This window comes from Megascapheus bottae, chromosome X (assembly GCF_031878675.1).
Source record: "Megascapheus bottae isolate mThoBot1 chromosome X, mThoBot2.hap1, whole genome shotgun sequence".
Taxonomy (NCBI): Eukaryota; Metazoa; Chordata; class Mammalia; order Rodentia; family Geomyidae; genus Megascapheus; species Megascapheus bottae.
The window spans coordinates 83,682,472-83,707,611 of record NC_143547.1 but is presented as its reverse complement, the minus strand read 5'-3'; the positions used below and the strand labels follow the sequence as shown (position 1 = coordinate 83,707,611).

General features: G+C 41.7%; 1 protein-coding gene across 2 annotated transcripts in view; it reads right to left on the bottom strand.

Moving 5' to 3' along the window:
- Positions 1-24,705, bottom strand: part of Stag2 (STAG2 cohesin complex component) — a 135,063-nt gene extending 110,358 nt beyond the window's left edge. The window contains exon 1 of one of the 2 annotated variants that reach the window (XM_090326370.1): positions 24,117-24,705. The gene's annotated coding sequence lies outside the window, so the exon portion shown is untranslated. The remainder of the gene's footprint in view (positions 1-24,116) is intronic. The other variant, XM_090326371.1, reaches the window with a different exon arrangement.
- Between the last annotated feature and the right edge of the window lie 435 nt (positions 24,706-25,140).

Here is a 25,140-nt window from a genome sequence, read left to right as displayed (position 1 = left end):
GAAGTAACTCAAGCATCTGTCAACTGACAAACATAAAACAGAATACTACTCGGCCTTAAAAAATAATAAGGGCTGGTAGTGTGGCTCAAGTAACAGAACACTTGCCAAGCAAATACAAGCCCGAGTTCAAAACCTAATGCTACCAAAACATAGCAACAATGAAATTCTTACACATGCTATAGCATACATAAACCTAGAAGTACATCACGATAAGTGAAACAGCCACATTAAATGACAAATACTGAATAATTCCAGTACTATATGGTACCTAAAATAGATCAATACAAACAGAGAAAAGCAGTGATTGGAATGGGTAAAACAGAGTCTAATAAATATAATTTTATTTGGGGGATGAAAAGGTTGTGTGGATGGGTGGCAGTAATATTTAACAAGAATATGAATGTGCTTAATGCCACTGAACAATACATTTAAAGTTGTTAAATGGTATAAATTGTGTTTGTGTGTGTTATTGGTACTGATGATCAAATATGAGGCATAATGCATGCTAGTCAAGCACTCTACCAGTAAGTTAATTCCCAGCAAATCTGTGTATATTTCACCAAAATTTTAAAATTGAAATTAAAAAATGAGTAGTTTTCATGCCAATAATATTTACTTGAAATATTTTAACAAGAAGCACTCATATATTTAAGTACAACCTTTTTTTGTTTTTTGGTCAGGCCTGGGGCTTGAACTCAGCCTGGGCGTTGTCCCTGAGCTCTTCTGCTCTATGCTACTGCCTTACCCTTGAGCTAAGCCCCACTCCCCATTTTCTAGAGGTTAATTGGAGATAAGAGTCTCTGGTCCTTTTGTGCCTAGGCTGGCTTTGAACCTTGATCCACAGATCTCAGCCTACAGAGAAGCTAGGATTACAGGCCTGGGCCACCACACTGTGAGGCTTCTTAAGTACTATCAATTCTTTAACCATCCACATTCATACATGTTTCATACAAAATAGTACCAATAAAATTTCATTGGAGTTTTTGGAACACAGTAATCCAGATATGATTTCTCTTCTATTTCTGACCACTTTTTTTTTTGCTAGTCCTGGTGCTTGAACTCAGAGTCTGAGCACTGTCCTTGGATCTTCCTCAAGGCTACAGCTCTACCACTTGAGCCACAGCACCACTTCCGACTTTTTCTATGTATGTTGTACTGACGAATAGAACACAGGTCTTCATGCATGCTAGGCAAGCACTATACCACTAGGCCAAATTCCCGGCCACCTGACCATTTCTAATCTTCCTATTCTTGGTAACCTGGAAAAAGAACCTTACTACCAGAAGATGTCCAAAGAAAATAAAACTACACAGTGGTAACTGTTGACTATATCAGCCTTGAAGCTAATTTTAACTTGACATAATTGGAAGAACAACAGATTTCATATTGTACACAACTTAAAAATGTCTCCCAGTTGGGAGAATATGCCATCTGGATTCATTACAAATTTGAGATGCTTACGGATCATATGCTACATTATCCTAGTTTTCTCCTGCCCTTCTGCCCTTAGTAGTCATGTTCTTTCTGTCCAGTTAACAAGTATTCACCCCTGACCGATTCTACAAGTTGTCTTCTCAGATAGCATACTCGAAGGTTAAATGCATGGCTCAGTAACTAGAATGCTAGCCAATAAGCAAAAGCATCAAGTACTGAGTTCAAGTCCCAGTCTTGCACCCAAAAAATATTAACAGTAACATATATACACATAATATTTCTGACCCTTGAACTGTAAATCCATAATAGCTAACATTTCTTTCTCTCCAAAATGTAAACATTTGGTGAAAGACTACAGGACAATATTATTACCACTGTGCCCAACTACATGTATTATTACCAGAAATGTCTCAAAAATAGAAATGAATGAAAGGGTATGCTTCCAAGATATCAGAAGACTGCTGTCAAAATATTAAGTGGTAACCATAATAAACTTTTAGTGAGCTGAAATTCTGTAACATATACACATAAGCATAGTTAAAATATATGGTGTTAATCCCTAAGGTATCCTCCTGTTTATAAAGCCAAGCCTTTGCTTCATGTCTACCTCAATACAGTACCTATCACTATACAAATTTATAGTGCACAAATACACGATAAATATTCATGCAGAGCCGGGAGTTTGGCCTAGTGGTAGAGTGCTTGCCAAGCATGCACGAAGACCCGGGTTCGATTCCTCAGTACCTCATACATAGAAAAATGCTGGAAATGGTGCCATGGCTCAAGTGGTAGAGCTCTAGGCTTGAGAAAGCCAAAGGACAGTGCTCAGGCCCTGAGTTCAAGCACCAGGAATGGCAATAATAAATATTCATGAAAATTATTTTTTTTCTTTTTTCTTTTTTGCTAGTCCCGGGGCTTGAACTCAGGGCCTAAGCACTATCCTTGGGCTTTCTCAAGGCTAGAACTCTACCACTTGAGCCACAGCACCATTTCCAGCTTTTTTTTCTGTGTATGCGATACCAAGGAATTGAACTTGGGTCTTGGTGCATGTCAGGCAAGCACTCTTACCACTAGGCCAAACTCCTGGCCCCATGCAAAGAATCTTTAGGGAAAATGAGGGGTTGAAAGACTGAGGAAAAAACTGAGAAAGTGAGGGAAAGGGTGACATTGAAAAAAAAAACACTTATTACCGGACTTATGTAACTATAACCCACTCTGTACATCACCTTTATAGAAATAATAAGGATTACCTTGTATAGAGAAAAAGTTTCCACAAAACCCAGAAGCTGAGTTATAGGTATATCCTACTCCTGGAACTCAAGATAACTCATGAAACTAGACCTCTAAGACAAAAGTAATATTACCAAAATAAAATTCCCTCATTTTATAAAGTATATTAATTCAAAAAATAACTAAAATTACATTAAAAGCCCAGGTGCCAGTGGCTCATACCAGTAATTCTAACTACTCAAGAGGCTAAGATTTGAGTATCATGGTTTGGAACAAGCCTGGGCAGGAAAGTCATGAGATTCTTAGGTCCAATTAAGCTATGGCTCAAGTAGTAGAGCTAACCTTGAGCAAACAAAAAGTTAAAGGACAGGTCCCTAGACTGAATGATCTAACGGCCACCCCATTTCTACCTCAAGAGGTTCAATCATCTACACAGATCTTCCAAAGACTCAACCAATTTCAAGATTTGCTTGGGGGGGTGGAAAAGTGGGAGAAAAACATGTGAAGGGGTAACAATGTTTGAGAAGTAATGTACTCACTACTTGACGAATGTAAGTTAACCCTTATATAGAGCACCCTGAAAATGATATTTTAAAAAATGGGCTGGGAATGTGGCTTACTGGTAGAGTGTTTGTCTAGCATGCATGAAGCCCTGGGCTCAATTCCTCCGTACCACATAAACAGAAAAAGCCGGAAGTGGCTCTGTGACTCAAGTGGTAGAGCAAAAGAAGCTCAGGGACAGTATCCAAGCCCAGAGTTCAAAAACCCCAGGACTGGGGGGTGAGGGGGAGAATCCAGCAATGGCAGGATAGTGAGACTCTTATCTTCAGTTAACCACCCAAAAAGCTAGAAATGGAGCAGTGGTTCAAGTAACAGTGAATGTTAGCCTTGAGCAGAAGAGATAAGAGACAGTATTCAGGCCCTGAGTTCCATCCACAGTACAAGACACCAAAAATATAGATTACCTTCTTGAATACTTGTTTGTTAAACATGACATTTGAAATAGGATGTAAAAATCAATGTTAATAAATTCTTTAATAAAAAAATGGGGAAAAAACACCAAAAAAAGCTAGAAGTGGAGCTAGCAGTAGAGCACTAACCTTGAGCACCAAAGCTCAGACACAGCACTTGGAACCTGAGTTCAAGCCCCAGGGCTGGCACAAAAACCAAGTAGGGATAGGATTGTGAGCTTTTGCCCAGTTTAGATTGGGATCCACCCTCAGCAACATAAAGGGGGAAGGGATAAAGAAAGGAGTACAGTAAGGAAGAGGGATAGGAAAGGAAAATAGGAAGAGAAGCCCTATGGGCAAATGAAAACAAAACAACAGAATGGCTTCATCACACTGTCTGACTTAAGTCAATTTATCTGAACACAGTTTAACTACTAAAACTATCATTGTTTAGTAGAACTTACCACCTTTGAAATAACATGTACTTTAAAACTTTTTAAGGAATTAGTCTTTTCATAACACCAATTCAACTATTACTCTACCAAGAATTAAAATAGTCCAGTAACAAACATATCTCCCCTACATAAACCTCTTTTAAATGTTACTGATCATCATTAGAAATACAAAATGTATTGTGTGCAAGTTCAGACTGAGAATGACATTATCTACCAATCTCAGTATAAGTTTTCATCCTTCCTAAGCTTTATGTTTTGTGAAGTTTTTGTAAACCTTTGAGAGGTGTAACTACTATTATTCATTTAGGGTTCCTGTCTTTTGTTTTCTTCCCTCAAAGGCATAAGTATAAATCATCCCACCCTATCATAACCATTGAAGTTTTCCAGAATTAGAATTAGATTTTTAAAACAGTAAGCACTGTAACTTATGAGTTGACTGATCTTTGGCAAGTAATTTAAGGATTCTAAATTTGTTAAATAAAAATACCATCAATTCAGGACCAGTAGTTTGGCCTAGTGGTAGAGTGCTTGCCTAGTATGCACGAAGACCTGGGTTCAATTCCTCAGTACCACATACATAGAAAAAAGCTGGAAGTGGTGCTGATGCTCAAGTGGTAGAGCTCTATCCTTGATAAAGTCCAAGGACAGTGCTCAGGCCCTGAGCTCAAGCCCAGGACTGGCAAAAAAAAAAAAAACTATCATTTATATCGACTATCGGGGAACCATGCCTCTTACAATATATAGCTATTGCATATGAATACCGTGAGGGATATATTTCTGGAAAAATCTTAATAACCATTTGAAAATGTCTAAATATATACAACACAATGAGACAAACATTCAGATAAAAATATTATTTCTAGACTGAAGAATTTAGTCACAAGACATAAATCTGGATATTCACTATAACTATACATTTAGACACTATGTATTTACATATAAACCCACACACAATTACCTGTCAAGATTGTTATTTATTCTGTAGCACTTGGATAAGTGCTTCAGTCTAACTTCAAAGAATTAGGAACTAATTCACTAATAAAATTCTTTCTAATAAAATTCCATCTTAGGGATTGGGAGTTTGGCCTAGTGGTAGAGTGCTTGCCTAGCAAGCACAAAGACCAGGGTTTGATTCCTCAGTACCACATACCTAGGGAAAAAAAAACGGAAATTGTGATGTGGCTCAAGTGGTAGAGCTCTAGCCTTGAGAAAGGCCAAGAACAGCTCTCGGGCCCTGAGTTCAAGTCCCAGAAATGGCGGCAAAAAAAAGGAAAGAAAAAAGTTCCATCTTATATAAATGACTCTTCTGAAGTTTAAAATATATTTAGAACACCTAAATATGAAATAACTGAGTATTCATTCCTCGATGAATAGCAGTACTTGTGCAGTGATCTTTAATACAAAAACTCAAAAAGTACATATATTCAGAATTGGAAAAATCCATTTGTCCTTGTCAAGCTTGCTCTTCAAATACATACCTTCATGTTACTGCTCCCCTACCAGCCATGGCTACCACTTCCTCAATTCTCCTGCCAGAAGAAAAGTTTGAGGAATGTCTTTTGGCCTAAATGAATGGTGGAAACAGGGAGAGTCATATCCCAAGGGAAAAGTATTGTTGTTTTAATAAAATTTCCTACATTTTCTCTCTTCAGTGCACAAGGGAAGCACTAAAAAATGTGTGTTCCTAGCTTCCTTTAACACATTTGTCTAGACCACAGAAACATGTCTTTTTAAATAAGAAGTTTATTAAACATGGTCTGTATAGTAACAATTTAGTTCATCTAGTTTTCAATTTAGGTACAAGGCAGTAGAAACACTGCTGACTGGAAACTCTACTTTTGAAGACAGGAAAAGACTACAAAGGATATCATACATTCCGTTCCTGACACACTTTAAATACAGTAAACTTGTGGGGGAAAAAAAGATGTCTTTTCTATCAAAAAAAAAATCTCAAGGGGCTGGGAATGTGGCTTAGTGGTAGAGTGCTTGCCTAGAATGCATGAAGCCCTGGGTTTCATTCTTCATTACCAAATAAACAGAAAAGGCCAGAAGTGGCACTGGGGTTCAACTGGCAGAATTCTAGCTTTGAGCAAAAGAAGCTTAGAGACATTGCCCAGGCCATGAGTTCAAGCCCTAGGAATGGCAAAAAAAATATCAATAATTGTTTGATTGTTGCTTCCTTTCTGTCAATCTTGTGAAAATTGTTTTTCTGAAAAGTTTGGCAAGGTAACTTGCCTTTCCTGATATACTTTAAAGACATCCTGTCACAAGTTCATTGAATTTTAGTTACATCCTGCTCCTATAAGTTAAACTGTATCTTTTAGCAGATTGTGAATCTGAGCTCAGCCAGTATGAGCAAAGGGGCAGAGCCTGCTGGGTTAGGGATAAAAAGAGGCAACTTCATGCTCTGTATGCTTGCTTGCCAGACTTTGGCTACTGGCTGTACCCATTCTGCAGAAATAAAACTTTGTCTCCTACATGACACTCCAACATTCCAAGGCATATCTAACAAACTTCAGTCAGTCATGTGTTATATATTGAAAGTGAATTTAATATTATATACTGCTACCAAAAATGTCAAGTACCACAAATTTAGAATTTCATATAAAGACACAGAAGGAAATCCCACAGACGGTTATCCCACAGAAGGTTACTGATGGTGCTGTTTCACCCAGGATTGCTTCCTGGGCTTATACATTCCTTCTGCTCCAGCCTCCCAAGTACAAGTCTACACACCGAACACCATTAACAAAGTTGAGGTTGATTACCTGTTGCTTTTGTGTGTTTGTATGTGTGTGTGAAAGAGAGGGAGAGTGCTATGGGGCTTCAATTCTGAGCCTGGGGACTTTCCCTGAGCTCTTCTGCTCAAAAGCTAGCGTTCTACCTACCACTGGAGCCACAACACCACTTCCAATTCTCTGGTAGTTCACTGGAGATAAGAGTTGTGGACTTTTATGCTTGGGCTAGCTTTGAACCTGGATCCTCAGATCTCAGCCTGAGAAGCTAAGATTACAGGCATAAGCCACTGGTTCTGGGCTTACCTGTTGCTTTTTACACAGAATCATAACTTCTGAAAGGCCTCAAACTTTAGGTAACACTAAGTGGTTATGCTGCATCATCATACAGTCTTATTGTTCTAAACTAAGCACCAAAAACTGAGCAATCCTAGGCTACCTTAAAAGTCTTCAGTTAAAAAAAAAAGTCTTCAGTAGTAGAGGAACCAGGAGTTTAGCCTAGTGGTAGAGTGCTTGCTTGCTTAACATGCATGAAGACCTGGGTTCAATTCCTCAGCATCACATACATAGAAAAAAAGCCAGAAGTGGTGCTGTAACTCAAGTGGTAGAGCGCTAGCCTTGAGAAAGCTCAAGGACAGTGCTCAGGCCCTGAGCTCAAGCCCAAGACTGGCAAAAAAAAGTCTTCAGTAGTTGTTTTTCCTTAATGATCTCCAGAGAAGGCCTTACTCTGAAACAATTGTCACTAATTTCAAATTAAGAATGTTGTGTCCAGGAATGGAGGGGGGGAAGAGTGAGCAAATGTAATCATTATATTCAATGTACATTATGTAAACGATTAAGTATGTAAACTGAAGTTAAGGAGGGAGGGAAACAATAGGATAGAACCAAGGAAGGGATGACTGCCCAGTGAGTACTAGACTCATAACCTAACTTCTGGAACTATAACCTCTTTTAACTACTTAATAATAATAAAATATTTTTTTTAAATAAAGTGCCTCTGGTTGGCAGCAGCTAACACCTGTAATCCTAACTACTCCGGAGGCTGAAATCTAAGGATCATGGTTTAAAGACAGTCTGAATGGGCAGGAAATGCAACAAAATCTCCAATTAACCACAAAAAAAAGCTAGAAATGGAACTGTGGCTCAAGCAGTACAGTTCCAGTCTTGAGCAAAAATGCTAAGAGTTCGAACCCAGGCTCTGAATTCAAACCCCAGTACTAGCACAAAATAAAGGAACACTATTAAAAGTGCACTGATGGCAGGCTAGATGCATAGCTCAGTGGTAGAAATCTGAACTAGAATGAACAAGATCCTAGCATCACAAAAACTAAACAACACAAAACACTTGGTGACCTTCACCTGTCTGCCTAGAAAAGAAGCTATGACAGGAGGGCAGTAAGCTAAAAGTCAGCCAGAACTACATAGTGAGACTCAAAAAAAAAGGAGTAAATAAAGAGCAATCACAGTGCGTGACATTTTTTTTTTAATTGGAACTCTCTACCTTTTAATAAGGCAATAAATTCCAACTAAAAACATTGCCATGGGGCAGAACTGTGTGTCATCTACTTTACTACTCTATTTTCTAGTCTCTGCTAGGCATTTTAAGTACCAGCTGACTTAATGAATGAACAAACTCATGAAAACTTGATAAAAAGTACACAAAATATTTTATACATCATTTCACTGTATTCATCAACCTCCATCCCACCCATGGACTCTAGCTTGAAAACTAGTAATACAGGCTTGTTTTTGTTTGCCAGTTGTGGGCTTGAACTCCCTGCCTTTGCACTGTCCCTTAGCTCTTCAGCTCAAGGCTAGTGCTCTACCACTTGAGCCACAGTGCCACTTCTGAAAGCTACATTTCACATAATAAAAGATTCAAATTTCTTCATGTGATCAGAAAATGCAGTTCTCATTCAAGCTATTGTCTTCTTATCCACAATGCTTGAAGAAATCAAATTTAAAACACTTTTCAAAAAAGTGAATGGAGAAGCTGCAGGTGTGGCTCAGTAAATAGAGTACTAGCCAATGAAGGAACTTATAAAGTATCCAATTCAAGTAGTAATGTTCATGAGACTCTATCTCCAATCAATTACCAAAAAAGCTAAAATTGGAGCTGTGTCTCAAGTGGTAGAGTACTAGCCTTGAACAAAGAAGCTCAGAGACAATGCCTAGGCCCTGAGTTCAAGCCCCAGAATTGGCACAAAAAAAAGAATGAATGGACTTAATGCCTTCCTGGTCCTACTGATAAGTTAGTCATGCCAACAATACTTCCAAAAGTGAACTAACTAGGGGAAAATACAGTCAGCTGCTCGGAGGGTGGGACTAGGGAGGATTGGGGAGGAGGAGGAATCTTAGTTTACAATATACAGGTCAACAATTGTACCAAAATCATTTTACTGAATTCACTATCACTAATTTTGGAAAGAGGGGACGTGCCATCAAGTAAAAACAAGCCATAAAGTAAAAAGTAGCTATATTAAAAAAAAAAGTCGCAACAATTTTCTTTGTGGGGGGGATGGGGTAGGTGTGTACATCCAAAGCCTTATAAATGTTAAGCTATATCACTGAGCTATATCCCTAACCCCAAGAGGATTATTGATTCTAAGAAATGGTGCACATCAATCTCTACACATCAACCTCTACAAGTCCTAACTTTCCAATTATGCAGTTTGTCTCGAAACTGGACCTTCCTTTTCTTTTTAATTAATATCACTTCTCTTGAAACTGTCTTCTCAGAAGAATCCCTGTGAAATATTTACAATCTAGATTTGCTCTTAAGAAAATGGAATCCTGAATATGTAAGGAAAATAAACTCAGATGGAATAACTAACTGGCTTTTCTTTTGTGTGACTTGTTTTACTTAGATACAATAACTCAAGGACATTGCTTTTCAACATTAAAACATATAATCACCTAAGTATATATAGTAACTTGGAAAAGAGCCCATTAGAGCTGAATGCCAGGGGATAGTGGTTCAAGGCCAGCCTGGACAGGAAAATCTGTGAGACTCTTAACCTCCAAATAAACACCAAAAAAGCCAGAAGTGGGGCTGTGGCTCAAATGGCACAGCAAAGTCAATGTCCAGGCCCTGAGTTCAAGCCCCAGAACAAGCACCAAAAGAGAAAGAAAATAAAAAGGATAAAACCCAACTAGAAGCCAGGTGAGGTGACTCATGCCTGTAATCCTTACAACTCAAGAGGCTGAGATCTGAGGGTTGAGGTTCAAAGCCAGTTGGGGCACTAAAGTCCTTGAGACTCTTATACCCAATTAACCACTAGAAAACCAGAAGTGGTGCTGTGGCTACAGGGATATCCTTGAGCTGAAAAGCTCAGGGACAGTGTCCAGGCCCAGAGTTCAAGCCCTACAACTGACAAAAAAAAACCTAGGAATTTTCCTCATTTGTAAACATAAAATACTGTATATCTTGTCTTATCGTACTGACCTTGTACCAATAAAAAAAATCCCCCAAAAGAATAAAAGTAAACTGAGAATATAGCAATTTAAATAATCTAAATCACTTTCATGTCCACAGAAATCTCTTAGGGATTCCTCACTACCACTTATTAATTGGGCAATCCCTCACTACCACTTATTAATTGGGCAAGTTATTTGGCTTCCATAAGCTTCACTATCCTCTTTTGAACAGGGGGGCATTAATTAGGGTCATCATATATCCCAGTTTCTCTGGGACAGTCCTAATTTATACTATTATCCAAGCATGCCATCCCATTAAGGTCTCATTTCACACTGAAAAGGATTTTAACTTAAACAATTACATATATGCTCACCTGACTTCATAAGGTTATGAAGATTAAGCTAAAACTAATGTATTTATAACAATATCTGGCATGTAGTATGAGTTCACTTAATATTAAATACTCTTAATACAGTCACTGTTGGTGGCTTTTCCCTTTTGTTTTTCTTTTATTTCTTTTTTTTCCAGGCCAGCAGACTGAACTTAGGGCCTAGGGACTGTCCTTCTACTTTTGCTCAAGGCTAGCACTCTACACCTGAGCCACGGCACCACTTCTGGCTTTTTCTGTTTATGTGGTACTGAGGGATCAAGCCCAGGGCTTCATGCATGCTAGGCAAACACTCCACCACTAAGCCACTATCAGTGGCCTTTTTTTTTTTTGGTCGGTCTCGGGACATGAACTCTAGGACAGGGCTTATCCCTGAGCTCTTCAGCTCAAGGCTACCTCCCTACCCCTTGAGCCACAGTGCCACTTCCAGTTTTCTGGTGGTTAGCTGGAGATTAAGAGTCTCATGGACTTTCAGTGCCCGGGCTGGCTTTGAACTTCAATCCTCAAATATCAGCCTTGTGAGTAGCTAGGGTTACAGGCATGAGCCACCAGGCCCGGCTGTCAGTGGCTTTTTATTTTTAAAAATTGAGTGCCAGGAGCATGGCCTAGTGACAGAGTGCTCACCTGGCATTCACAAGCCCCGGGCTCAAGTCCTCAGTACAACATACACAGAAAAAGCCGGAAGTAGTGCCCTGGCTCAAGTGGCAGAGTGCTAGCCTTCAGAAAAAGCCCAAGAACAGTGTCCAGGCCCTGAGTTCAAGCCCCCGGCAAAAAGAAAAAAATTAACTGTCTAGTGAATAGTCATCTTCCAATAATCCCTTTTACTTCCCACACTCAACTCTTTAAAATTACTAACACTGTCTGAAATCAACACTAACCAATTTATTGTGCAAAATGGCAGTATCATCTATTGCATTCATTTTATCATATAAATTTTAATAGAGGCTATATTATGGTTAGTAACAGGAAAATGGCAATGAAAAGTTAAGCTTGCTTAGTGACAAATTAAGTCCCTTAATATTCTGGCAGTGTTTTTAACCAGGGTTCCTCAGGTTAACTACAGAACTCAGTAAATGAACTACTTTCAGTGCCAAACTATCTTACAAAATGCACAGGAAAAACTAAAACCTTATATACAGTATGTGCCTGGAGACCATAATTTTTTCATCAAAAATCAGTTCTTGAATAGAAATAGAAGAAATGAACCAGGCAACATTTAACTCATAACAGTAATCCTAGCGAGTCAAGTGGGTGAGATCTAAGAATAATGATTCAAAGCAAGCTTGACCAAGAAAATCTGTTGACACCCTTATCTCCAATTGCCACTAAAAAGCCAGACTTGTGGGATGGAAGGGAAAAACTGGGAGAAAGTAAAGGAAGGGATGACATTGTCCAAAAGGAAATGTACTCTTGCTTGCCTAGCATGCATGAAGACCCGGATTCAATTCCACATACTTAGAAAAAAGCCTGAAGTGGTGCTGAGGCTCAAGTGATAGAGTTCTAGCCTTGAGAAAGGCCAAGGACAGTGCCCAGTCCCTAAGCTCAAGCCCAGGACTGGCAAAAAAATGTACTCTTATCTGACTTATGTAAACTGTAACCCCTCTGTATATCACCTTTATAATAACTAAAGTGGCAGAGTATTAGCCTTGAGCAAAAACTCAGAGAAGTGGTGCTGTGGCTCAAGTGGTAGAGTACTGGCCTTGAGCTTAAGAGCTCAGGGGCAGCACCCAGGCCCAGAGTTCAATACTATGGGTGGACAAGAAAAAAAAGTCATGGAGAAAGCACCCAGGACCCAAGTTCCAGAACCAGGAGCATAAAGAAAGAGGGGGGGAGGTGGTGAGTGGGGGGAGGGTAATGGGTACCAAGACATGTGAAAGGGTATCAATGTATGTGAATTAATGCACCTTCTATCTGGCAAATATCATGTAACCCTTTTATTAATTACAATAAAAATATATATAAAAAAAGAAAGAGGGGGGAGGGAGAGAGAGAGGGAAGAAGAGGGGAAGAGAGGGATAGAGGGAGAAAAGGGAAAAAGAAAGGAAAGGTAAGAGAAAGAGAAAGAAAAACAACAGTTTAGGTAGAAAATTGCTGTTCATCACCTGAGGAAACTATTTTCCTTTTTTTTCTACTTTTTCTAAGGGGGGGGGGGTCATGGGGCTTGAACTCTGCCTGGGCACTGTCCCAGAGCATTTCACCTCAAGGCTACCACCCTACCCCTGAGCCTGGGCACTGTCCCTGAGCTCTCCAGCTCAAGGCTACTGATCTACCCTTGAACCAAACCCCACTTCCCATTTTTTATAGGTTAATTGGAGAGAAGAGTCTCAGGTCCTTTTGTGACTGGGCTGGCTGTGAACCATAATCCTCAGATCTCAGCCTTCTGAGTAGCTAGGATTACAGGCGTGAGCCACCACACTCCTTTTTTTCTACTTTTAAGATGATCTGAAGATCAGCTAAGCCTGGGAGCAGTGGCTCACGCCTGTAATCCTAGCTACTCAGGTGGCTGATATCTTAGGATCAAGGTTCAAAGCTAGCCAGGGAACAAAAGGAACTGAGACTCTTCTCTCCAATTAACCTCTAGAAAATGGGAAATGAGGCTTGGCTCAAGGGTAGATCAGTAGCCTAGAGCTGAAGAGCTCAGGGACAAGCCCAGGCCCAGTGGTAGGGTGGGAGCCTTGAGTTAAAGAGCTCAGGGACAGGACCCAGGCCAAGTTCAAGCACCATGACACCTCCCCAAAAAAGATGGTCTTTTTTATTATATTTTATTGGGTAATTTATAGAGGGGTTACAGTTACATTTGTCAGATAGTGGGTGCATTACTTCTAGAACCTTGATAGCCCTTCTCATGTTTTTGTGCCCCTTTTCCACCTCCCACACCCTCCCAATCATCTTGTTTTGGTAAAACTATTTTCTACCAGATGAAGCTTAAGGAAAAGATCAACATGAAGTATGTAAATTTTACTCGTGGCTATGAAGCACATACACACACATATGAAATAAGCTTTATATTGTCAAAAAAGAAATATACTCTGCTGGACTTATGAAATGGTAATGCCTCTGTATAACATGTCAATAACAAAATTATATTTTCAAAAACTTGGCTTTACTAACCAGGTACCTGGGAACTAGTGGCTCACACCTGTAATCCTAGCTACTCAGGAGGCTGAGATCTGAGGATAGAGGCTCAAGGCCAGCCTATGCAAGAAAGTCTGTGAAACTCTTCTCTCCCATAAACTACTCAGAAAAAGTCAGAAGTGATGCTGTTGCTCAAGTGGGAGAGCACTAGTCTTGAGCCTGAGAAGCTCAGGGACAGCACCCAGAGTCCGGAGTTCAAGCTCCAAGACCAGCAAAAAATAAAATAAAAGCTTTATGGCCAGCCAAGTGTACAGTGTATTGGTAGAGGGCTTGCCTAGCATACACGAAGCCCTGGGTTCAATTCCTAAGTACCACATACACAGAAAAAGCCAGAGTAGGGCCGGGAGTTTGGCCTAGTGGTAGAGTGCTTGCCTAGCATGCATGAAAACCCGGGTTCGATTCCTCGGCACCACATACATAAAAAAAAGCTGGAAGTGGTGTTGAGGCTCAAGTGGTAGAACTCTAGCCTTGAGAAAGTCCAAGGACAGTGCTCAGGCCCTGAGCTCAAGCCCAGGACTGGCAAAAGAAAAAGAAAAAGCCAGAGTAGTACTGTGGTATAGTGATTTAAGTGGTATAGCGCTAGCCTTGAAAAGGCTCAAGGACAGTGCCCAGGCCCTGAGTTCAAGCCCCAGGACTGGTAAAAAGAAATGGTTTTATTTCATCTCCATTAATTTATATGAGAATATACAACATCTAGCACTCATCACAGAAAACTCCAGTTTTTGAGAAGCAGAAAGGAAGAGCTAAGACCAAGATACAGATTAGTAATTAATGTAATAACATGGGACTCTAATATTAACTATTTGCCTGACACAGCAAAAACAAAACTTAGGGTAAAAGACAGACTAAAACAGAAAAATATGCTATCAGAAGGAAGAATATTTTGTGTGTGCCAGTTCTAGGGCTTAAACTCAGGACTTAAACACTGTCCTTGAGCTTTTTTGGTCAAGGCTAAAGAGTAATCTACCTCTTTAACTTTTCTTCTCCAGGCTGTCTCAAAACTGTAATCCTCAAGGACTGAGAGTTTGACCTAGTGGTAGAGTGCTTGCCTACCATGCACAAAGCCCTGGGTTTGATTCCTCAGTACCACATATATGGAAAAGCGAGTAGTGCTGTGGTTCAAGTCAAGTAGTAGAGCACTAGCCTTGAGGAAAGCCCAAGGACAGTGCACAGCCCGAGGACAAAAAAGTAATAATAATAAAGCTGTGATCCTCAGATCTCAGCCTCCTGAATAGCTATAGCTAGGATTACAAGTATGGGCCACCGGTACCCAGCAGGAAAAAATATTTTAAATATCATTGTACCTGTACGGTAAATACCAGTAAAAGCTAGGTACTGGTGGCTCAAGTCAGCAATCCTAAACTACTCAGGAGAGAGATCCGAGCATCCAGGTTCAAAGCCAGCTTGGGCAGGAAAGTGCATAAGACTGTCATTCTTCAATAAACTACCAAATAAATACCAGAAATGAGCTGTGGATCAAGTGATAAATCCCTATCCTTGAGCAAAAGAAGCCCAGGGGCAGCTCCCAGGCCTTCAGTTTTAAGCCCTAGAGTCAGAAAATAAGAAAAATAAAATCCCACTACAAAAAAAACAGTATTATCAGATTAACTTTTTTTTTATTTTTGGTGTGGGTAATAGAGCTTCAACTCATGCTTTTTCTGCTCACAGCTGGTATTCTACAACTTGAGCCATACCACCAGTCTGGCATTTTGCTGGTTAATTGGAGGTAATAGTTGTGTATTTTTCTGCTCAAATTAGCTTTGAATCTCAGTCCTCAAGATTAGAGCCATGACCCACAAGCTAGCCTAACCAAATTTATTTATAACCTACCAACTCAACAAGTTGAGGACTGGGAGACTAGCTTCCGGCACAAATGACATGAAGAAAATATGTGGAATCATTCCACGTGCCATAGAAAGATACTCACTCCCCCCACAATTCAAGAATTCAATATGAACTTTTTCTATCTGTTTGGGGCTTAAAGTCAGGACCCAAGCAATATCCCTGAGCTTTTTGCTAAAGGATAGCACTCTACCACTTCAGCCACAGCTCCACTCCCCATTTTTAGGTTATTAATTGAAAATAGTCTCAAACTTTCCTGCCCAGACTGGCTTTGAAATGCAATCCTCAAATTTCAGCCTCCAAGATCCTAAGGATTATATTCACCAGAACCTAGCTACATAACCCATAAACTTTAATGAGCATACTCAAGCAACAAAGCACAGATTTCTTCAACTATTAGCATAAAGGTATTAAACAATATACACAGACTTTTTTTATTTAGCAGCAACTCAGCTGACTGAATAAAATTCAGCATTTACCTTGATTCTACAAAACTAAAATAACAATTCACGTTTAGAGGATGGTGGATCATTCAAGACTAGAATCAGATAAGTGAAACCATTGAGTTTAACCAAAAAAATACAAAGGATTTGAGGACAGGTTAACTGGGGTATGATTTGGGGCAAATCATTTACTCAAGACCAGAGCCTTAATTTCCTTTTTTATATTTTGTAAAATTGTGAAGGATTAAATATTCATGTGAAAACATGGTTCCTAACATTCAAAAGAAAACTAAAATGAGGGCTGGGAGTTTGGCCTAGTGGTAGAGTGCTTGCCTAGCATGCACGAAGACCCAGGTTCGATTCCTTGGCAACACATACGTAGCAAAAAGCCAGAAGTGGTGCTGTGGCTCAAGTGGTAGAGCACTAGCCTTGAGAAAATCCAGAGACAATGCTCAGGCCCTGAGCCCAAGCCCAGGACTGGCAAAAAAAAAAAGAAACTAAAATGAAGACTAGTTTTAGAATAACTTTTTTCCAAGAAAAAAATACAAGTCACCCTTTACCACAACAAATGTTAGTCATACAAAGATGTAAAAAGAGTAATAACTATCCAGGTGCAGTGGCTCACACCTGTAATCCTAGCTACTCAAGAGGCTGAGATCTGAGGATCAAGGTTCAAATCTAGCCAGGGCACAAAAGGACCTGAGACTCTTCTCTTCAATTAACCTCTAGAAAATGGAAAGTGAGGCTTGGCTCAAGGGTAGATCAGTATCCTTGAGCTGAAGAACTCAGGGACAGAGCCCAGGTCATCAAGCTCCATGACCCACAAAAAAAAAAAAAAGGAAAGTGGGGCTGTGGCTTAAGTGGTAGTTTTTTTTGAGTAAAAGACGTAGGAGAGTACCCAGGCCCTACCCAGTATTGGCATGCGTGCCCGCACACGCGCGCGCATACCCACACACATACACACACACATTTCAGGAAAAAACTACAGTTCAGGATGTATATTACTATAGCTGCTAAAGATACGTAATTTTTTTAATTCACACACATAAAAATAAATCCATGGGGTGGGAACATGGCCTAGTGGTAGAGTGCTTGCCTAGCATACACAGAAAAACCTGGAAGTGGTGCTGTGGCACAAGTGGTAGAGCACTAGGCTTGATAAAGCCCAGGACGGGCAAAAAATAAAAATAAAAAATAAATCCACAAAGTCAGGTCATACACACTGAAGAAAAACAATCTTTAGTCAAATTAAATACAAAAGCAGCCATTCATAAAACTGAAAACTCAAGCTGACAATTTTGTTTTGTTTTGCCTTTGCCAACCCAGGCTCAGAGGTAGGTGGTAGCTTTGAACTGAAGAGCTCAGGAACAGAGCCCAGGCCAAGTTCAAGACCCATGACCCACAAAAAAATTACTAAAACTTTAAAGTTTAATCTTTCTGTCAAAGAAGGAAATCTCAATAAATTTTTTGGAGGGGGCAGTCCTAGGTCTTGAATTCCAGGGCTTGCCTGGAAGCTGTTCCTGAGCTCCCTTTCAAGGCTAGCACTCTACCACTTGAGGTTAGTGCCACTCCCAGATTTTTCTGTGATTAATTGGAGATAAAAAAAAAAGTCTGAGGAACTTTCGTGCCCCCGCTGGCTTCCAACTGCAATCCTCACATCTCAGCCTCCTAAGTAGTTTAGGATTGATTACAGACATGAACCACCAGTCCTTGAGTCTATGTTCATGTATGATTAGAATTATCCTTTTCTTTTGATTTTCTCCCAACTCCCAAAACATACTCTATTATGTAGTACCGTATAAAATTTAACCTAAACTGGTTGCTGGTGGCTCACACCTATATTCCTAGCTACTCAGGAGAAGATCTGAGCATTGCAGTTTGAAGGCAGCCTGCTTAGAAAAGTCCCTATAGGACTCTTATCTTCAATTAACCACCCAAAAACCCAAAATGGCACTGTGACTCAATTGGTAAAGCACTAGCCTTGAGTACTAATAGGCTCAAGGACAACACTCTGGCCCCGAGTTTAAGCCCCCACCAACAAAAAATAATTTAACCTAATATAGCTGTGTGTGAGAGAGAGTGTGTGCATGTGCATGCGCAAGCCAGTCCCGGGGCTTGAACTTTGTGCCTGTACTCTGTCCCTGAGCTTTTTTACTCAAGGCTAGCACCCTTACCACTTGAACCACAGCTTCACTTCTGGATTTTGGTGGTTAATTGTAGGTAAGAGTCTCACTGAGTTTCCTGCCCAGGCTGGCTTTGAATCTGGACCCTCAGATCTCAGACTCCTTAGTAGCTAGGATTACAGGCCTGGGCCACAGGTACCTGGCCTATAATGTAAATTTTTTCTTTTTTTTTTTTGTGGCCAGTCCTGGGCTTGAGCTCAGAGCCTGAGCACTGTCCTTGGACTTTCTCAAGGCTAGAGCTCTACCAGTTGAGTCTCAGCACCACTTCTGACTTTTTTTTGTGTATGTGGTACTGAGGACTCAAACCCGGATCTTCGTGCAGGCTGCACAAGTACTATATTGTTTTAATTATCATTATAAAGGCACAGAGGGATTACAGTTACTTATGTCAGGTAATGAGTACATTTCTTTTTGGACATTGTCACCCCTTCCCTCGCTCCTGTAATGTAAATTTTAAGTCAAAAGTTAATTTGCAGCATCAAAACCTGAAGTGTTACAAAAAATTCAGCCCCAGGGCTGGGAATGTGGCTCAATGGTAGTGTTTGCCAAGCATGCCTGAAACCCTGGGTTCAATTCCTCAGTACCAAATAAAGAGAAAAAGGCCTGAAGTGGTGCTATGGCTCAAGTGGTAGAGTGCTAGCCTTGAGGAAAAAGAAACTCAGGGACATTGCCCAGGCCCTGAGGTCAAGCCCCAAGACTGACAAGACAAAAAAAAAACCCTCATCCCAAAAAGAATTAAGGTATTCACTGCTTACTGCCTTCCCGCATGAAATATTACTAAAATGACCATGGCATATTTTTGTATCTAACCCTAGTTACCCAAAGGAATAAATTTGAGCCAGATTCTGCTCCCTTAGGCCCTAATTTTACTTCATAACTCCTGAGGAAACAATAGGAGTCAATAAGAGTCAAAAAAGGAAAACAATGAAAAGGAAATGCAGAATATAATTTCATTAAAATGTTATGAGTATTTGGCCTTTAAAAATCCAAACTAAATAAACTTCAAAGCTACCAAACTTGGTTTGTTGGTTTAGTAGTGTAGCTATTGCCTTACCACAATAAAATAATTCTGATGCCACAATCCTCATCATCTACTTAAGAATATTTGCATAGGAATACGGCTGAAATACATAATCTATCTTCTAAAATTGAAATAAACATGAATATACAAACATCATTCACCATTATAAAATGTATTTCCAATCTGGGGTGCAAGGCATAAAAAAATACCCTTTATCATGAACCACCTTCAGAATTTTAAGATGTATAGAGATAATAGAAAAGAAAAAATCAAATTAAGTGGGCAAGCTACACATTAAGAAAAGAATTTTAGGATAAAAAATTCACAAACACATCACAGAGAAGTACACTTGACAAGGCAAAATACAATATTGCAGAAAACACTTGAGCAGTTCAAAAGCTAAGATCAAGGGTATATATTGCACTTTTTAGTGTTGATGGTAATGGTTAAAAAAAGTTCTTATAAGAAAACAATAAAAGCTTTCCTGTAACTTTTTTTTGGGAGGTGGGATGGGATACCAGTCCGAAGGTTTAAACTCAGGACCTGGGTATTGTTCCTGAACTTTTTTGTCAAAGCTCTACCATGGCATTCTATCACTTGGGGAACACCTCCATTTGCAGCTTTTTCGTGTTTAATTGGAGCTAAGTCTCTTCAGTGGTTGGCTGCAAACCCTGATCCTAAGAATGCAGCCTTCAAAGTTAGCTACACTTACAGGTGTGAGCCATTGGCACCTAAGGACATACATCTTTTAAGTAGCTCAAGCTCCAGATCATTAATAAATAAAGTGAAGTGGGCCAAGAGTTTGGCCTAGTGGTAGAGTGCTTGCTTAGCATGCTCGAAAACCCGGGTTCGGTTCCTGGGTACCACAGACATAGAAAAAAGCCGGAAATGGTGCTGAGGCTCAAGTGATAGAGCTCTAGCCTTCAGAAAGCCCAAGGGCAGCGCTTAGGCCCTGAGTTCAAGGCCTAGGACTGGAAAAAAATGGTGTAAATTGATTCAAATATAAGCACTCATTTCCATATCAACTAAATAGAAAGAACCCACTCTATCTTCTAAGTCAGTTTCTAATAAGTTCTTTCATAGTAGGGCAGAATAGCTAAGTAATTTTCTTTTCTAATCCACTTGTCTAACCAGCCATTAAATAGCAAATAGTGAACCTGAATTCAGCTGCCTAGATCTTCCTACCAGGAATACACCCCGTGGCATTCCAGTTTCTTCCACCACTGTCACTTATTCCAACTGCCAAAGCCCCTCCTATTAATAGTAAATCCCTTTCATACTGACTCACTTGAACTCCAACTTCATGAAATAGGACCAAGCAGAATTTTTTTTTAATTTGCAAATGGACCTTTTCTGTTTTTAAATCATTCAGAGGCAAAATTTATTGAATAGACCACATTTACAGTAAATTGCAAACATTTAAGCTCTAACCAATTCTTATGAGTTTACATTATTTATACTTATTTTTTTCAAATATTTTTGAGTATGTATGACAGCCATTATGCAGAAGCTGTTTGTGCTGTAAATAATTTTGCCATATAAACATAAATCATTACACCAAAACTACAAAAACAATGTGGAAAATTTTTCCTCCAAAATCTTTTCCTTTAACCATGCAAAATTTCAAGCACACACAAAAGTAGAGTAAGAGTAACAAGTCTCATCCAGCTATGTACAATAAATAACTCAAGGCCACTTTTGTTTCATCCATACCTCCTACCCACTTACTGTCCTCATTATTAGGTTTAAAAAGAATGAAAAGGAAAACACTGTGCCCAATAAGTATAGTGAAAAAAAAAAGTATGAAACTACCAAATTAAAAGCCAAGAATCCAACAATAACTATGTAGACACCCTACACAACAATTACATTACAAATTTACTTAAGAATTCAATTTTTAAAAAATAATTAAGTCCATAAAATTCAACCGTTTTATTTTAAATTATACGTAAAAGGGTGAACTCTAACATGAAAACTCAACAGGAATATGAAAATGAACTTAAGCATTTGTAATTGCCCTGCATTCAGCAAGCTCCTCAGCTGAAAACGAAAAAAAAGCCAGCATATTGTGTCATAAAATTACAATTCACCACTTGAAAAACCACTGAACACTTACGCTTTAACTGGTCCTTCTGATCCCTAATTATAGATTGATATAAATGCAGGAAAACCAGGCATTTTATCTTTAAGTGCTTTTAAATGTTCAAAATTAACCCCCCCCAGAAAATATATGAAAGCAAATGTAAGCTACCAGAATTGTATGTTATTAAATCCAAATATATCCACTTTCTAGGGCCTTCTTTTTGAAAAAAATAAGTTCCCATATACCCTTAAAACGCAACGCGCTAGGCTACAGACAGAATTAGGAGACCGCCTCCTGCTTTTGCTCCTAACCAATACGCAGAGAGAGAAGGTTGGCAGGAAAGTGCTGCGAGGACAGTAACAAACACCAGCAGCTCCCGAGCAGGCCCTGCTAGAGCCAGGAATGACGCACTTCGGTAACCCGACTCTTTCTCCCCTCCACCCCCCGCCCCCAACAGCGGTGCTGACACTGCCAACCGCCAGGAGTAGGAAAAAAGACAACAGAGGGGGGGGGAAAAAAAACAGGGTTTGGACTGCACCAGGTTTCATCAAGAAACCTCGATTATTCCTCTTTCGACACTAACCACTAGGACTAAACAGGAAAAGAAGCTTCGTGCTTAAGCAAGTCCCATCATGGTGGTTTAACTCACTAAATTAAGCTGATAATGAGTCCAATCCACAGAGACAAATACAGGGTGTGGCTGCTGTGAAATACGGCGGTCCGTGGGAGAAAGGGGGTATGGAATTTACACCCCGTGTGAAAGGAAGATGGGGCTTTACGCCGGGTGGGGGGAGGCGGCCCGCGCATTTTAAGGAACCATTGCAAACCAACACAAGCTTCTCCCTTACTTAAACCTAACCTCACAGATCAAAAGTTTCTCTTAGATGCATCATGTAAACTGTAAATAACCATTTAATCTAAAACCATGACCCTCAATTTAAAAACTACATCCAACAGCTAAGAAGGGAAGGCGGAAGGAGGGGGCCGAAGGCAACAACTATATAAAAAACATCGTAGGCCACGGAACAGAAAGTCTCACAAACCGGATGAAACTACTAATGCAATATTAAAAATTAAAGCTGAACCACGAAGCACGAAAAATAACACGAGAACCCATTACAATTTAACATTAAAAATGACAGATACATCAAGGTGGAGCGCAAAATAAATGTCGAAAGTCCAGCGGATTATTAAAAAAAAAAAAAAAAAAAACTAAAGGCAAAACAAGACGTTCCCGCGACGGGAGGGGGGGGAAGGCCGAAATCAACAATACGTTTACCATTCTAGGCCAGAAGAAAATGGGAACGGGGCTCAAAGTTTTGCGGAACTACTTGATGCTGTTTCCCACACCTTCATTCTCCCATGGCCCATCCAACCCTTTTCGTCTTAAAATCGCCCTCTAAGGTCCTCCGAATGCGTGATAGAAGAAAAGAGAAAGTCGCCCTGAAGCCAAGAATAAAAGTGTGGAGGGAAAAAGAGAGGCTGCCTACCTGGGGCAAGGATGAGCTCAGTTCGTGCCTTGAGAAAGACAGTGCGGGTGGGGGTGGGAACGAAAAAGCAGCAGTAAAACTAAAACAAAAGTGGCGCCAAAACCCCCCAACAAACAGCCGTCTACTCCCGCCCTTCCCCCCCTCCGCCCATGCCAGACAGGCAGGGCCCCCTTCAGGGCAAGGTCTCCGCGAGGGGGCCAAAGCCGCCAGACCCCAGCCTATTTATAAAATTGTTGCCCTAAGAAAACTGACCGAAGTCGGGCCTCGGAATGGATGGAGAGATCGATGCCAATCGCTTTCCCAAGCAGTTCCCCCACCACGCGCTGGAGATGATGGGGCGGGGGAGAAGCCGAGGGGCCCGTCACATGAATGTTGTTCCCTCTCTAGGAAGGGAGGAAGAGAGAGAGGGAGGGAGGGGAGGGGAGGGAGGAAAGGAAGGAGGGGAAGGGAGAAGGGAGGGGGCACGAGGGAGGGGTGTGATCAGAGTAGATTTTCCCTCGCCTCCTGCGGTCCGAGGCCCAAATATACACAACCGAGTCTGACGCTCCCCTCCCCCCCCCAGGTTCCCAGCACCACCATTTTGCTCTGTTCCTTCCCCTCACCACGATACCGCGCTCGGCCCTCCACCCCAGACACTGCCAGCCCGAGCGGCCTTCCCTCCACAGACTAGGACTCGCACCCCACCCCACCTCCAGTTTCCTCTCTCCTTAAGGCTTAAGAGCCTGGCGGAGAAAAAGAACCTAAGTCTAAGGCTACACAGAGAAGCTGAGCCTCCATCTTGCGCTGCTCCGCGTTCTCCATTTTGGGCCACCCATGGGGGGGGGGGGGTCGTCCTCCGTAAAGGCCCCGAGGGAGAGTTGGGTGAGGGAAGGAAGAGAAAAATCTTCCACGAGGGTAGTCGAAAAAGAAGAGTCCCGCGTTAGAAAGCGACTGTAGGAGTAGGAGGTAGGGAGGACGGGGGGTGGGGGGCTGGAAGTTCCGTGGAAGTGTTGGGGTAGCGACTTGGGGGAGGGAAGGGCCAGAGGCTGAAGCGGGAGCGACGGAGATCCCCCCCTCGCACGCACACACACCCCCGCCAGGAGTTAACCCCTCACTCAAGGCGGCCCACCACAGGGGCACAGGCACCCCACCGGGAAACTGAACGGCAACCCATTGCCCAGCCTCTTCTCCTCCCTCCCCACCCCCACCCCCCCAACTCCTGCCGCTCGGTCGCGCAATTTCCACCACACGCACCTCACCGTGGGCCCCGCGCCCTCCGGGTGCCCCTCCAAACTTCTCGAAGCTTCGCCTCCGCCATTTTATAACTTACCTCCCCCCTCAGCGTACACAGAGGCAGCAACGACACTGTTCGCCTCCCCCACTCCTTCCTTCTTTCACAGGCCGGGGGATTCTTCACCCCTAGGCTGGTTCAAGATATTTTTTCCCCCTTCCTCTTCTTTACACCCTCGAATTTTACTCAGGGACGGAAGCTCCCGCGGTTCTAGAGCGGCGCGGGGGGTAAGGGGGGGGTTGAAAGTGGCGATCGGATCCGGCGGGATTTTTTTTTTCTGGGTTTTTTTTTTTTTCGGGTTTCTTTTTTCCTTTTTTTTTTTTTCTCGGTGGCGCTTCGGGATTGTTTGGGGTGTTCGCTCTTCGGCGACTTGGAAGCGAATGGAACGCGCAGGCGCCATCTGTCGGCCACGAACCCGCGCCTGGCTCCCGTTGGGAGGGGGCGGCATCTACCGGCAGCGAGCTGGCACTGCAAAGCTTGGCTCCCAGCCCTCCCAACCCAGCGTCCTCCTCCCTGTCACTAACCAATGGTGGCCGACTGACTCCAGGGTTCAGCGTCTCTGACGCCGGTAAAACGAGGCGCCCGCAGGGGCGCGCCGCCGAGTGGGATAAACAAGGTGCCGTGCCCGCGCCTCACTTACTCTGTCGTTTAGAAGCGCTTCCGCCGCGGACGCGTGGGAGGGGGGGTCACAGTTCCTCTCTTCCCGGGGAATTGTGGGGGGTGGGGGTGCAGAGGAGGGTGACGAGGGACGAGCAAGTAGAAATGTCCGGCGGAGCAAGCCGCAGGCTGTGGGAATTCCGAGGCCGAACTAGCCAAGCGACTTGTTCCTCAGGCTCCTCCGCCCACAGCGCAGCCCCGACTTGGCAGCCCAGTAGGGCATCACCCTTCGAAGTCCCCTCCTCTTGACACGCCCCAGCGGCTAGGGGCCTGCGGCTCGAGTTCCGGAGCCTCTGGCTTTCCTCCCATGCTTAACCCCTGCCCACGAAAAAAAAAAAAAAATCCGCCTAAGTCGCCGAACTCCTCCGGCACCTGATCTCAAACTGATTTCCATGGCACTTGGGGT